The 13,276-nt window shown below is 49.1% G+C and overlaps 1 pseudogene; it reads right to left on the reverse strand.

The window, feature by feature from the left end:
- Positions 1 to 669: 669 nt before the first annotated feature.
- Positions 670 to 13,276, reverse strand: part of LOC121835503 — a 76,154-nt pseudogene continuing 63,547 nt past the window's right edge.

Here is a 13,276-nt window from a genome sequence, read left to right on the forward strand (position 1 = left end):
CGAGCCACTGCAGCGGGCGTTGACGGGTCTTCACAAGAGCCTATGCTGGGCACAAGAAGACAGTGGCATCTAAAATGGCAATAACCTGTCCTGCTGTGGTAATGATGAAGTGAAGCGAACGAAATAAGAGGGAACAAAAACTGAAGGTCAGTTATGGCGGCGTCCATGCACAGCTGCTGCAAAGCGTCTATGGCACAGACGCCTTTCGCCAGATGATGATAGCGATCAAAGTGGCCAGACTGAATTTCTGAAAGGGTCTATTGTGTTCGTGGTAGTTGGGCTTTCATCTGTCATGTATACAAATAAAAACCTTGGCGAGCATAAATACCATGTCAGTGTCCCTTTAAAGACTCCAGGCTAGCGCTGTGGTACTGCACTGACTAATACTTCTAACCTACAGTGCAAACCTGTATCGGCGCACCTCAAAGGCAAACCGAGCTTACGATGGATAAACACGAGTGCCAATTTTTTTTCTATTGAGTTTCACGTGACCTTCGGAAGGGCCGCTACGGCGCGCGACGCCCGCATAGTCACGGCAAACGCTCAGAGGGCTGGATTGACTGAGATGGCTTGTAGCGCCGGTCCTTTGTAAGGTGAAACCAACGTTCCTTTGGGTGAAACGGAGTGAAGTTGGAGCACAATGTGCGTTTAGCCGAAGAAAAAAAGAAATCAGTTGGGAATTACCTCCTCCGGCAAGTCGAAGTAGTCCATGGATCTCTCAACGGCCACCATGCTTGCTTCCAGCATGATAAACATGACTGCGAGGATCAATCATTACTCTATGTTAGTTTCAACATAATCAGGGGTCTGGCGTCCAATACAGCACAAAGAAAACTTATCCGTGAACGCTTTACTCAAAATTAACTTGTCCATATAATTTTTGTTTTTCAGTTGAGATTTCCGATTGCTATTATTGCAAGGACGTTTCTTTTTTTTTTTTAATTTACGTGAATGAAGCAACATGCAGGAAAGCTACACCAAGGTCACCAAAGATATTACTCTTCGTCTTGGTCCGTTTACGGCTATATTGTTTTTTTTCTATTATGTTTTCTTTACACCAGTCCGCTTGTAGACTCAGGCAGTTTTTAATTCAATAAATTTTGAACTCGTGATTTCTTTGTACAAAGAGTAAACTTGTGGCGCGTGTAAACCTACATATTTCGTCTGTGTTACGGGCCAGATGAGTTTATTTTGACTAGTGATTAGCTGAAGTTAAAAGATGATTTCAGTGTCCCTTTTACATTTGGTTCAAAGAAGTAAGTGGGACCGATTTATAAGCGCGTCTACACGATACCGTGATAGGAATGTGAAACGACCTGCATCGTGTACCCGTGAGTGAGACCTGCCATGCTGGCTCCCAGGAAATCTCTTCCCGCCACAGACACGACTACTGCGGCGATCGAGAGCAACAGCGTCAGGACTTCTAAGGCCACAATGCGACACCTTTGCACAAACAAAATAAATAAATAACCAACAACGTATAACCATAAAGTTCGACGAAGAAAACTAATAATTACTTACGTTTGGAGTACAGCTATCTAATCAAATTCCCGTTCATATATTCTTCAGATAATATACATGCTTAACCATTGGCTGAAAATGCACTTTCTACTAAGTACTAGACGTGTATCCTTAGCTTGGCACTTTTTTTCCTCGTATTTTCTTTTAAGATATAAAAGCCTAACATATGGTAATATTGCATTTGTATCTACATGAGTAAGCTGAATTAATGGTAATGGCCCTAAAAAGACGAGGGCAAACACTTATGGATAACCCGATTGTCGTTACCTTTTTTATCAAACATTTAGAGCAGATACAGCAATATTACTCGGGGATAACGTTTCTTCGCAATGCAGCCCAAGGTACAGGCACGCGTGCCCTCTCCCATTTGTAGCTCCGTGCAAAGCTGCGCGCGCGATTTTCTCCTCCCCTCGAAAAAGCCTTTGTCTGTGTCTAAAATTGTTGCATTTTCAGTGTAGAGCATAAGTGACTGTTAGAAACGATCCATGAACAGATAGAGGTATACGCAAGGTTTTTGTAGTGTCAAGGTATAAAATCCCGTTATCACTATTGTTTACGAATAAAAAAATAAAGATATTTCGGCCGCCAGATATGTGTGGACGACTACGCTACCCCTCTTCTTCCTTTATTTTTTCTATTTTTCTTCGTATTATTTCAACGATTATCATTACCATGTCTAATACCCGTGCCCCACTAGAGCGACATACAGAAACGAGCGACAAAGACAAGCCTCAAACCAGAGTCTTTCGCGATTTGAGACGCTTTGTAGTGTTAAGGCCTGTTCACACATGCAGCGGAGCGCTACAAGCATAGCGCTTACCTCGCGCTAAGCGTGTGCTGACGGGAGCGTTCACCAGCTTTGTATCGCACCGTCAAAACTGTTGCTCATGGCAGACGATAAGTAGCTGACGGCACGTGAGAAGCGCTACATCAGCGCTCCGCTGCATGTGAGAACCGGCCTTAACGGAGGCTATGCTCAAACACGAGCATCATGCACGCGAGGGTATCTTTGGCAGGCTTGCAATCGCTCGTGCTTACTTCGCGAGCACCGAACGACCAAACGCCTGCCAAAGGTGTCATCACTAGTATGCTGCATGGGTTTCAGGGTCGTCGCTGTCTTTTGTCTCTGTCTAGCTGTCGCTCTAGTGGGACACGGGCACTAGTGATCATATGAACACTCAACAGCTAACCCAACAACGTACCCGTCAAGCGCCGATGAATATACGTAGCCGTTGACATTGTCGTCCAGGAAATGCTCGAGGGTTTCCACGAACGCCTGGTAACTCCAGATGCTCGGACGGACACCGCCCCCGACACCGTCTCGCCGAAGTGAGAGAAGACGGGGGACCGACTCACGGACTGCAGACATCGCATCTGACCGAAGGCCGGGCAGCAAGACAACCTGAGCAAGATGTAACTCCTCGATTATTCATAATCTTGCTTCAAATCAAGTAACCAAACCATGAGTAACATTCCCTTAACCTATGTCTACTCAAGAGAAAACCGAAATCGTCGAAACATGCGGTTGAATCTACTGTACCATCGATTGGGTATAAAAGCTACAAAGCCGCAGAAAGACAAAATCCTTAAGGTCCTGTCACACTGCGGAAACAGTCGGAGAACTTTGTCCTTCAACACGAGGAAAACATGTTTTCGGGGACCCTGTCACATTGCGGAAACAGCAACAGTCCGGAAACATGTTGCTGTCGTCCGAAAACCATGTTTCCCAACTTGTTCTCCGACACTCGGGGAACATCCTGTCACACCGAGAAAGCGTGTTGGAAGAACACAAATCGCTTCCTCTCCTGCGCGCTGCATCCCTCTCTCTCTCGCCCTCGTCTGCCCGGCCGGCTCGGCTAAGCTACAAGCGCGAGCTCCGGGCTTTCAGCATCCCTGCCAAGCACGCGCGCCCGTGCAGTGCAAGCACTGTTCTGGGCCAGATGCTCGCGCTTGTAGCATCGGCTGCGTCTGGACCGAAGCTGAAACGAAGTATAGGCGGCTAGGCTCAGATCCGCTGGCTCCGCTCGCCCCTTGAATCTTTGCCATTTTGGATCGCCGCCTCGTCGACGTCGCTCTACCGTAGTCGGTTCATGAGCCGCGCCAACCATCTCGCGTTCTCTGGACTTGGCGGTTGCGTTCTGCTACAGGGCTAGACCCTTGCACGATGGCATACGCGCCGGCCACAGCAGCAGCTTCTGCTTTGAGGCCCTTTCATATTGAGGAAACACGGCGGAAACATGAACAAAACATGTTTCTCAACAGTCGGGGAACATGTCGGCTGTCGGCTCTGTTGCCCGACAACACTGTCACATTCAGGAAACAGCAACACAACATGGACGACAGCGACAATGTTGTCTCGGTGTGACAGCTTTTGGCAACGGAAACCTCGACAACTTGTGTCGGACGACACGTGTTGCCCATTTCGGTGGCTGAGCGAATTTTTTCCAGCAACACTGCAACATCTATATTTTTCTGTACAGGTGGTCGCACGAGAATACTTCAATAATTGACGTCAAGCGTGAAGGGCCATTTTGAACGCGGCTTCTTGCGCGGCGGCAGCTGATCGTCAGAATCATCTGAATCGATGACACAAAGAAGCACTAAAGCAGAAGCTGCTGCTGTGGCCGGCGCGTATGCCATCCTGCAAGGGTCTAGCCCTGTAGCAGAACGCAACCGCCAAATCCAGAGAACACGAGATGGTTCGCGCGGCTGATGAACCGACTACGGTAGAGCGACGGCGATGAGACGGCGATCCAAAATGGCAACGATTCAAGGGGCGAGCGGAGCCAGCGGATCTGAGCCTGGCCACCTATTAGCGGCGAGATGTTTCGGTGGCGCCCTCCTATGGTTCCCCCTTGTGACGTCATTACCTCGCGAACAACAAGTTCGATGGTGTTTGTAAATAGCATGGTGGAAGCCTGAAATCATTGCGCTCTCAAAGCAACACTGCCAACACCGTCGAAATTAAAGTTCTTTCATTCCCCATATTTCCGTCGATGGTATACCCTTTCCGACGTCATAGTCAGCTTTTAGGCCAATCGTGGAAGGCCGATTACAGCGACGCTTTCGGTCGCGCTCGTCGCCAATACTTCGTTTCAGCTTCGGTCCAGACCCAGCCGCGCGAGCATATGGCCAGAACAGTGCTTGCACTGCACGAGCGCGCGTGCTTGGCAGGGATGCTGAAAGCCCGGAGCTCGCGCTTGTAGCTTAGCCGAGTCGGCCGGGCAGACGAGGGCGAGAGAGAGAGGGAGGCAGCGCGCAGGAGAGGAGGCAATTTGTGTTCTTCCAACACGCTTTCTCTGTGTGACAGGATGTTCCCCGAGTGTCGGAGAACAAGTTGGGAAACATGGTTTTTGGACTACAGCAACATGTTTCCGGACTGTTGCTGTTTCCGCAATGTGACAGGGTCCCCGAAAACATGTTTTCCTCGTGTTGAAGGACAAAGTTCTCCGACTGTTTCCGCAGTGTGACAGGGTGCTTCTTTGTGCCATCGATTCAGATGACTTTGACGATCAGCTGCCGCCGCGCAAGAAGCCGCGTTCGAAATTGCCCTTCACGCTTGACGTTATTATTGGAGTATTCTCGTGCGACTATCTGTACAGAAAAATATAGATGTTGCCGTGTTGCTGGAAAAAAAATTCGCTCAGCCACCGAAATGGGCAACACGTGTCGTCCGACACAAGTTGTCGAGGTTTCCGTTGCCAAAAGCCGTCACACCGAGACAACATTGTCGCTGTCGTCCATGTTGTGTTGCTGTTTCCTCAATGTGACAGGGTTGTCGGGCAACAGAGCCGACAGCCGACATGTTTCCCGACTGTTGAGAAACATGTTTCGTTCATGTTTCCACCGTGTTTCCTCAATGTGACAGGGCCTTTAGTGGCGTCGCAATTCGCCCTTAGCCTTTCCTGATTACCGATGCCTTATCGGTAACCGAAATGTCGCCTTTTCGTTTCGGCGTTTCCTAATGGCGACGTGCGCAATCAAAAGCGTCGCTCCGGTCGGCCTGCCACTATAGGGAGTATTCACTGGCGGCCATATCTGTGTGCGCGGCTGCTGAGCGCGTGCTGACGGCGAGCTTCCGCAGTTCTTTTGCAACCTGCACTCCGCACCACCAAGATTGCCGGTCCTAGCAGGCTATTAATCTGAGCTCGTTCTGAGCATGCGCTCTAAACATCGCCCTCAAATATGGCATCCAGTGAATACCCCCTGTTCGCCGAATGCTGACTACGACGTCGGCAAAGGATTTCCCATCGACGGAAACGAGAGGGATGCAAGAACCTTAACCTTGACGGTGTTGGCAGCGTTGCTTTGAGAGCGGAATGATTTTGAGATCTTGCCATGCTAATTACGAACACCATCGAACTTGTTGTTTCCGAGGTAGTGACGTCACGAGAGAACACTCATTGGAGGGCACTACCAAAACATCTCGCGGCTAATAGCTGCCTTCTGAGTGCACCGAAACTACCCGAAACGGAACAAACAAAATCAGAGGTATTCTGGAAACGCACGCTGCCGCCGCGTGAGAACGGGGTACGACACTTTCTGGTACGTGGTTCGTGCTTGTTGTGCTTCAGAAGCCATCGCATTGTTTATCCCGCCAGCTGTGTGTAAATGCTTTCTTTTTATAGTTTCAGGAAACGCGGCAGAATCAATATCGGTGAATGTCAACGAGCCACGGTGCATATACCACAGACCGTTTTAATCGACTTATTTCATCTCCAAAGAGAATATAACCCGAAATTTCAATCGTCATAACCGATTATTGCTGTGTATGAACTAGAAACTGATGATTTACAGTCTAGAAACTCTAGAAACTGATTGTTATAAGTGGAACATTGTTGTATGTGGTATCGTCATGAGTGGGTTCCACTGTAGGCATATTTCGATTATTTCCTTCTTAGAGACGAGGGCCGCTTTTCTAGGAGCAGCGTCTCAGTTAAGACAGTGTGAAAGAAAGGGGTCCATATCACACGAGAGAATGACGTTTTAGCAAACAGCGACACTTGAGCGAATCGAAGTTTTAGCGAATAACGGGGGCGCGCGTTAACACATCCGCTGCGTTGCGCTTACGCCGCTGCGCGGCGACAGTCTGCGGCGGCTCATTACAAAAATGTGAACCCATTTGGCCCACCCGAAAACGCCGCTTCGCGGCGTCCGACTATTCGCTAAAGCGTCATTCGGTGAAACGTGGGCGTTCGCTAAAGCGTCATTCAATCAAGTGAGTGCCTCCTGAAAGAAAGCACTGTCAAAGCTAGCGCACGAGCAGAGTGGCGTCTCAAGTTGTCTCAAGCGCTGGGGCGCCTCAGGCTTGGCAGGCTTTCTTTCCCCCTGTCTCAACTAAGACGCTATTTCTAGCAAGCCGGCCCTGGTAAGATGATGAAAATTTACCCGTGCCCAGAAAACTAAGATTCCAGACAGCAGTGTCAATGATTCGTTCCATGGCAGAAGTGTTCATGATAGTAATTAAGACAGAAGCGTCCATGATATGAATCATGACTGAAGTGCCTATGATACGAATCATGGCAAGCTTTCTATGATAATATTTTTGACAGAAGTCTCCGTGATATTAATCATGAAGGAAGGGTCCATGATATGAATTATGAGAGGAGGGTCTATGATATGAGTCATGACGAGTCTATTATAGGAATCATGACGTAAGTGTTAAGAGAGTCCGTGACATGAATTATGGACGTCTCCTCTGCAGAAGGGTAGTTGCCGGATCAGCGGCGACTGGTAGGCATACCTCGGCGTTCTCACTCATCAGTGCGATCACTCACGCTCACCGCCAGATTTGAGGTGATCGTGATTGAGGCCGCGAGTCTCGAAATATTGTGAGTGTGAGTGTGAGTGTGATCGTGAGTTATGTGAACTAATGTGTGTGATCGTGAGTTATGTGTACTCATGAGTGTAAGTGTGAGTCCTGAGAACTTATGAGCGTGAGTCTGATCGTGAGTGTGATCCTGAGTTCTGAGAACTCATGAGTGTGAGTGTGAGAGTGAGTCCTGCGAAGACATGGGCGTGAGTTTGATAGTGAGTGTGATCGTGTGTTCTGAAAATCATTGAGTGTGAGTTTGAGTCCTGAAAACTCATGAGTTTGAGTGTGAGTTCTGAAAACTGATGAGCCTGAGTTCTGAGGACTCATGAGTGTGAGTGTGAGCTTGAGCTCTGAGTGAAGTACTCATGAGCGTGAGTTTTGAGATCTCTTGAGTCTGATTGTGAGTTTCAAGGCTCATGAGCATGAGCCTGGATGAAGACGTTAGTCTTAGGGTAGATATAAGCCCGGTGATTGCATTGTGTGCCTGACGACATGAGTCTGAGGACAATGGCCATGGTGGGTCGCGATGAGCGCTGGTATTAGCTGGGTTGGTCACGTGAGCTCCCGGGCCATCTTAGTGGGCGAGGAGACTCCCACTTCGCAACTACTGCGGGGGGCTTAGGGTTGGTTTGGGTGTCGCTCGCCTGCTCCTCCGCCATGTAAGCGCGTTGGGTCTTGTGGAGGGTGGAGGAGGAAGAGGGGGGGGGGGGGTGCTTGTTTTTGCGGGCTCCTTCTTACCAGCGCCCTCTGCAGTGTCTCAACCAACTGTGGAGGGCAGAGTGAGTATGAGGGAGGGGGGTGGGGGGTTCGCTTACGTCTCTCCTCGGCGTTCGCGCTTCGCTTCCCGGCAGACGCCGAGACGGCAACGGACTGATGGCGCCTCGAGGCGGTGCGGTAACGTCGGAGTTGGGGAAGCGCTCCAAATGGTTAGCGCTCCTCTCTCTGTGGCATAGAAAGGCTCGTATGGATTTCGGATCCTGTTGCCGAGTTGGTGCCGGTGCGCATAGAATTTTATGATTCCGTCAACTATACCGTTCGCACGGCTGCGAAAAAATTAAGTGACTCGCATGATCCTCATCAGCACCCAGTCGAACAAACAATTTTATCTTTCCGCACACCTTACCGTACTTTTCGCATATGAGTTATTATTCAAAACGTGCAACGAAGGCGGTGTCATGATAGATCAAAGCTTCGAGTGAGATGTTTTACATTTGCGATATCGTGCTTTTCTGTGTCGTTCAGCCGGCGATGGCCAGGCGGAGCCACGAGAGTGCTGCATTCAGCTCCGCAAGCGGAGGTACCTCTGTTAATGGGGCGGCCAGTCTGCCCGTCAGGCCGTGGCGAGCAGCGGCAACTCCAATTTCAGCAGTTCCTGTGTGCACGTGCGCGCCATGTCCCTGTTTATTTTATGTTTAGAGCATATCTTAGAGTTTTCATTTGAACACCAGTTTGAGTGCCTTCACCACTTGTGGGGTCACTCTATAATAATCGCCGCCCGATCGGTCTGTCTTCGCTCGTCTCCCAGGAAGTGACACAACAAAATGAGAAGGCAGCGAATGGGTTTACTGCACTTCCCGGTTGCCCGTCTTCGAGAGCCGGCAGTCCAGACCTGCCGACCCTAGTTGTTGCCCGTCGTTCTAGCTCGGAGTCGGAGTCCGTGTCCAGGCCTGCGGATCGTCCTTCCCACGCCAGCGCTGCGTAGGCTAGCTGTTCCGGGCTGTCACAGCCAGTGTCGCTGCGGAACCACTCCGGGATCGTCAGGGCCTAGGCCGGTATGGCCGCGGCTCACCTTTTCCGCCAGTCCTGATCCGAACCTCGCTGGCGAAATGTTCCGGGGATCGACATGGGCCGGACCAGCCAGAACGGCTCTATCGTACCTGCCCGGCCCCAGCCTCGTGCAGCACGCTCTTCCTCTTTCCTCGCCGGCTGGCCCCCGCTCGCGCCTCGCTCGGCCGGCCTCTTCTTCTCCCGACGCCCCCACGACACTAGAATAAAATGTGGGTAATTCTAACCAAACTTTGCGTGCTAGAGAATAGTACACAAGCCTGGTGTAAAAAGGCGACAGGCAACAAACTGCACGTGCCAAAAAGGATATTTACGCTTCTCATGAGCGTTTTCTAAAGAAAAACTTCTGCATCCTGTTTTCTGCACGCCGTCACATTTGTTACCAGACTGAGAATTAAATCTGGTAGCCGAAAGAAACAAATCGATTTTTCTACGAAAATCCACTATTTGAAAACTCGCAGGTTTGGAAGGTTTTGGTTGCGACCGCGCGTGCCGAACGGCGCGCGCAATCGCAACCAAATGCACGCCTATAAAACAACGAGTTCCGGAACGGGCCGACGGGCATCTCGCTTGAAGACCTAATCGCCTGATTCTCGACGTCACAGCGAAGCAACAATCGGCCCGATTTTTCCTACCGTATTTCTCTATCTGGCGGTCTCAGAGACTCGTAAAACACCCGGTATAAATATGTTATTTTGCCGAGTAGTCCGCAAAACGAGTTTGTCAAACCAATTTCCAAACCTGCACATGTATTGTCGTTCACTTCAACAATTAATGTAAAATTCACTTACTTGATGCGTCGCACTGCAGTAATCCACTACTGTCGCCGTGTCGCTTCCCAAAATCTTGAAGGGAAGCGGTAAAGTTTGACGCTTGAGTCACCGTCGCGGCTTTGGCAGTCTTTCACGCACCAATAACGACGTCTATTTTTGGGGGAAACTCTAGGAGTAGACGAAATGTCACAGGAACTCAATGAGGTCATAGAGACGTGAAGTTGAGGCTTACTTTTATGAAAAACAGTTCCAAAAAGGCTCACGCCGATGCGAAATGCCACGTTCACACGTGATTTCTAAATGAGCCCGCCTGCAGTCCTTGCGCGACCCGAGTCGCCGTGGCCTACCCACGTGTCTCACTCCAATGAATTTACTGGCTCCACAGGATTCCTACAATTCGCCCTGTGCCGTGTGCCTGCTTACACTGAGAGGTAGAGGACGGCGGCGCGGCGCCGCAGCGTAGCGGCGCCTGCCCCACGGCCACGGCCGGGTAGCCGGCGCTCCGGTGCGACTGCGAGGCGCCAATTGCCCGGGCTTCTCGGGCTTCCTGCATGACGCTGTGCTCCCCCTGCCCGCTGTTTACACATGTGGCGTTTTTTACGTTATTATGGTTGAATTCATGGGTACTCGGAGGGTGGTAAGAATTTCTTGTAAAACAAAAAGAATACGTTTGAGAATCAACTTTTTACAGTTAAATCCTATCGCTTGAAGGCCTATGACACATATCGCGATGATTCAAGCCCGCAATAAAATTTTAAAATGGTGTAGCACAGGGCAAGATTGATCAGCGGGTCGTTAAAGTACGCTACTGCGTTGAATGAATACTTGTTAACCGAGCGACTGAAAACCTGTCTCGAACCGACGGTTACAGAAACGACGCGGGTTTGATAATTATGTGACATAAATTATAATCTTTCTTGTGAATGTGCAACTAAATGACTAGGGAAACCGTTTGTCATAATTTCTGCCAAATATGAAAAGAATGCCACTCAACTTCAACTTTCCGAATGTACTGCTAATTTCCGAGAACTAAATGCGCGAAATAATGCTAAATATTGTTTTTCAAAACACCGCCCAGTTAAATTTTGATATGGGCGAACATTGTGCCCGCGTAAGATGTTGTGGTCGCCAAGCTGTGAGGACCATGAAGACACCTTCGATATTTTATTTTACGATTGGAATAGGCTTCAGGCAATGTTGCCAAAGTCATAACTAGGGATGCCGCGAACCACCCTAGGTTCGAAATCGAAAGGTTTCGATATTTTCGAACCGAATTGAGGTTCGAATTCGAGATATTTCGATATTTTCGACCGTACCGAAGTTCCAATTCGAAGAGGTCGCAACTTTCAAACACCGTGGAGTTTCGAAATAGAAAAGTTCGAAGCTTTCACGGCTCCTAAAAATTCGGATTCAACTATTTCGAGTATTTTTTTTTTTTTTTACTTGAGGTTCAAGAAGTTTGAAGATTTCAAACTTTCTTAACTTGAAATTCTATAGATTCAAAAATTAAAAACTTCTTAAGATCTAAAGTTCGAAAACTTCGGACATTTAGAATTTTTTTTAATCTGAAGTTCGAAAATGCGAAGATTTCGAATTTCTTTGGATCCGAGTTCGAAAAATCGAACGTTTCGAATTTTTACTGACGAAGTTCGATAAATCGAAGATTCCGAATTTATTTCTGCGTAAAGTTGGAAAAGTTCGAAGGTTTTAATTTTATTTTAGGGCTAAACTCCAAAAAAACTTCGAAAGTTTTGAATTTCCTTAAAGTCCAAGTGCGCAAAGTTTGAAGTCCGCTTTTTCATGTTCCTCCACAGTTTCAGTTTCAAATAACGTTTTCACGCCTCATTGGTTTTCACGAAATCTGGATTAGAAAAGTTCGGGTGTGATATTTAGACTGCACGACGTTGGTCAGGCAATTAAATGAGACGACGATGTGGTGGAATATTTGCCAGTGTAGAGTGACGTGTGACCATAGATCAGTGATTGTGACCGCCAGCCCCGGAGGGGGGGGGGGGGGGTTCTTTAACGTGCATCACGCAGTAATGATCACATGAACGCAATGTTTAACGATACAGTCGATACTCATCCAGTACGAAACGGCCAGGGGAAGGCAGGTGGTTGACGCTCAGAAAAACCTTGAAGCGATTCTGCAAACTGCCTCCCTACCCCCTTGTACGCTGGTAGTAATCCGATCGAACGCTGCCCGACTGACGCTGGCATATAGCAATTTTATTTTGTACATGATGCGAAATCCTGAGACTGGAAATGAAATTTGAAAGAAAAAGTGTAAGAAGTCAGAAAAAAGGGGGCAGGACGACGTCTCAAATTCGGCTCTGGGAATGAAATTTGAAAGAAAAAGTGTAAGAAGACAGAAAAAAGGGGACAGGACTGCGCCTCAAATTCAGCTCTGGGAATGAAATTTCAAAGAAAAAGTGTAAGAAGACAGAAAAAAGGGGGCAGGACGACGTCTCAAACTCAGCTCTGGGAATGAAATTTGAAAGAAAAAGTGTAAGAAGACAGAAAAAAGGGGACAGGACAACGTCTCAAACTCAAATCTAGGAATGAAATTTGCATGAAAAAGTGTAAGAAGACAGAAAAAAAGGGGGCAGGACAACGTCTCAAACACAGCTCTGGGAAGGAAATTTGAAAGGAAAAGTGTATGAGGACCGTGAGGACCTGTGTGAGTGTGAGGACCGTGAGAACCTGTGTGAGTGTGAGGACCGTGAGGAGCTGTGAGTGGGAGGACCTGTGAGTGCAAGGACCGTGATGACCTGTGAGTGTGAGGACCGTGAGGACCTGTGTGAGTGTGAGGACCGTGAGGACCTTTGCGAGTGTGGGGACCGTGAGGAGCGGTGAGTGGGAGGACCTGTGAGTGCGAGGACCGTGATGACCTGTGAGTGTGAAGACCGTGAGGACCTGTGAGTGTGAGGACCGTGAGGAGCTGTGAGTGGGAGGACCTGTGAGTGCGAGGACTGTGATGACCTGTGAGTGTGAGGACCGTGAGGAGCTGTGAGTGGGAGGACCTGTGAGTGCGAGAACCGTGATGACCTGTGAGTGTGAGGACCGTGAGGAGCTGTGAGTGGGAGGACCTGTGAGTGCGAGGACCGTGATGACCTGTGAGTGTGAGGACCGTGAGGACCTCTGTTAGTGTGAGGACCGTGAGGAGCTGTGAGTGTGAGGACCGTGAGGAGCTGTGAGTGGGAGGACCTGTGAGTGCGGTGACCGTGATGACCTGTGAGTGTGAGGACCGTGAGGACCTGTGTGAGTGTGAGGGCCGTGAGGAGCTGTGAGTGGGAGGACCGTGAGGAGCTGTGAGTGCGAGGACCGTGATGACCTTTGAGTGTGAGGACCGTGAGGAGCTGTGAGTGGGAGGATCTGTGGG

The sequence above is a fragment of the Ixodes scapularis genome, unplaced genomic scaffold, assembly GCF_016920785.2.
Source record: "Ixodes scapularis isolate PalLabHiFi unplaced genomic scaffold, ASM1692078v2 PGA_scaffold13__105_contigs__length_92229423, whole genome shotgun sequence".
NCBI lineage: Eukaryota > Metazoa > Arthropoda > Arachnida > Ixodida > Ixodidae > Ixodes > Ixodes scapularis.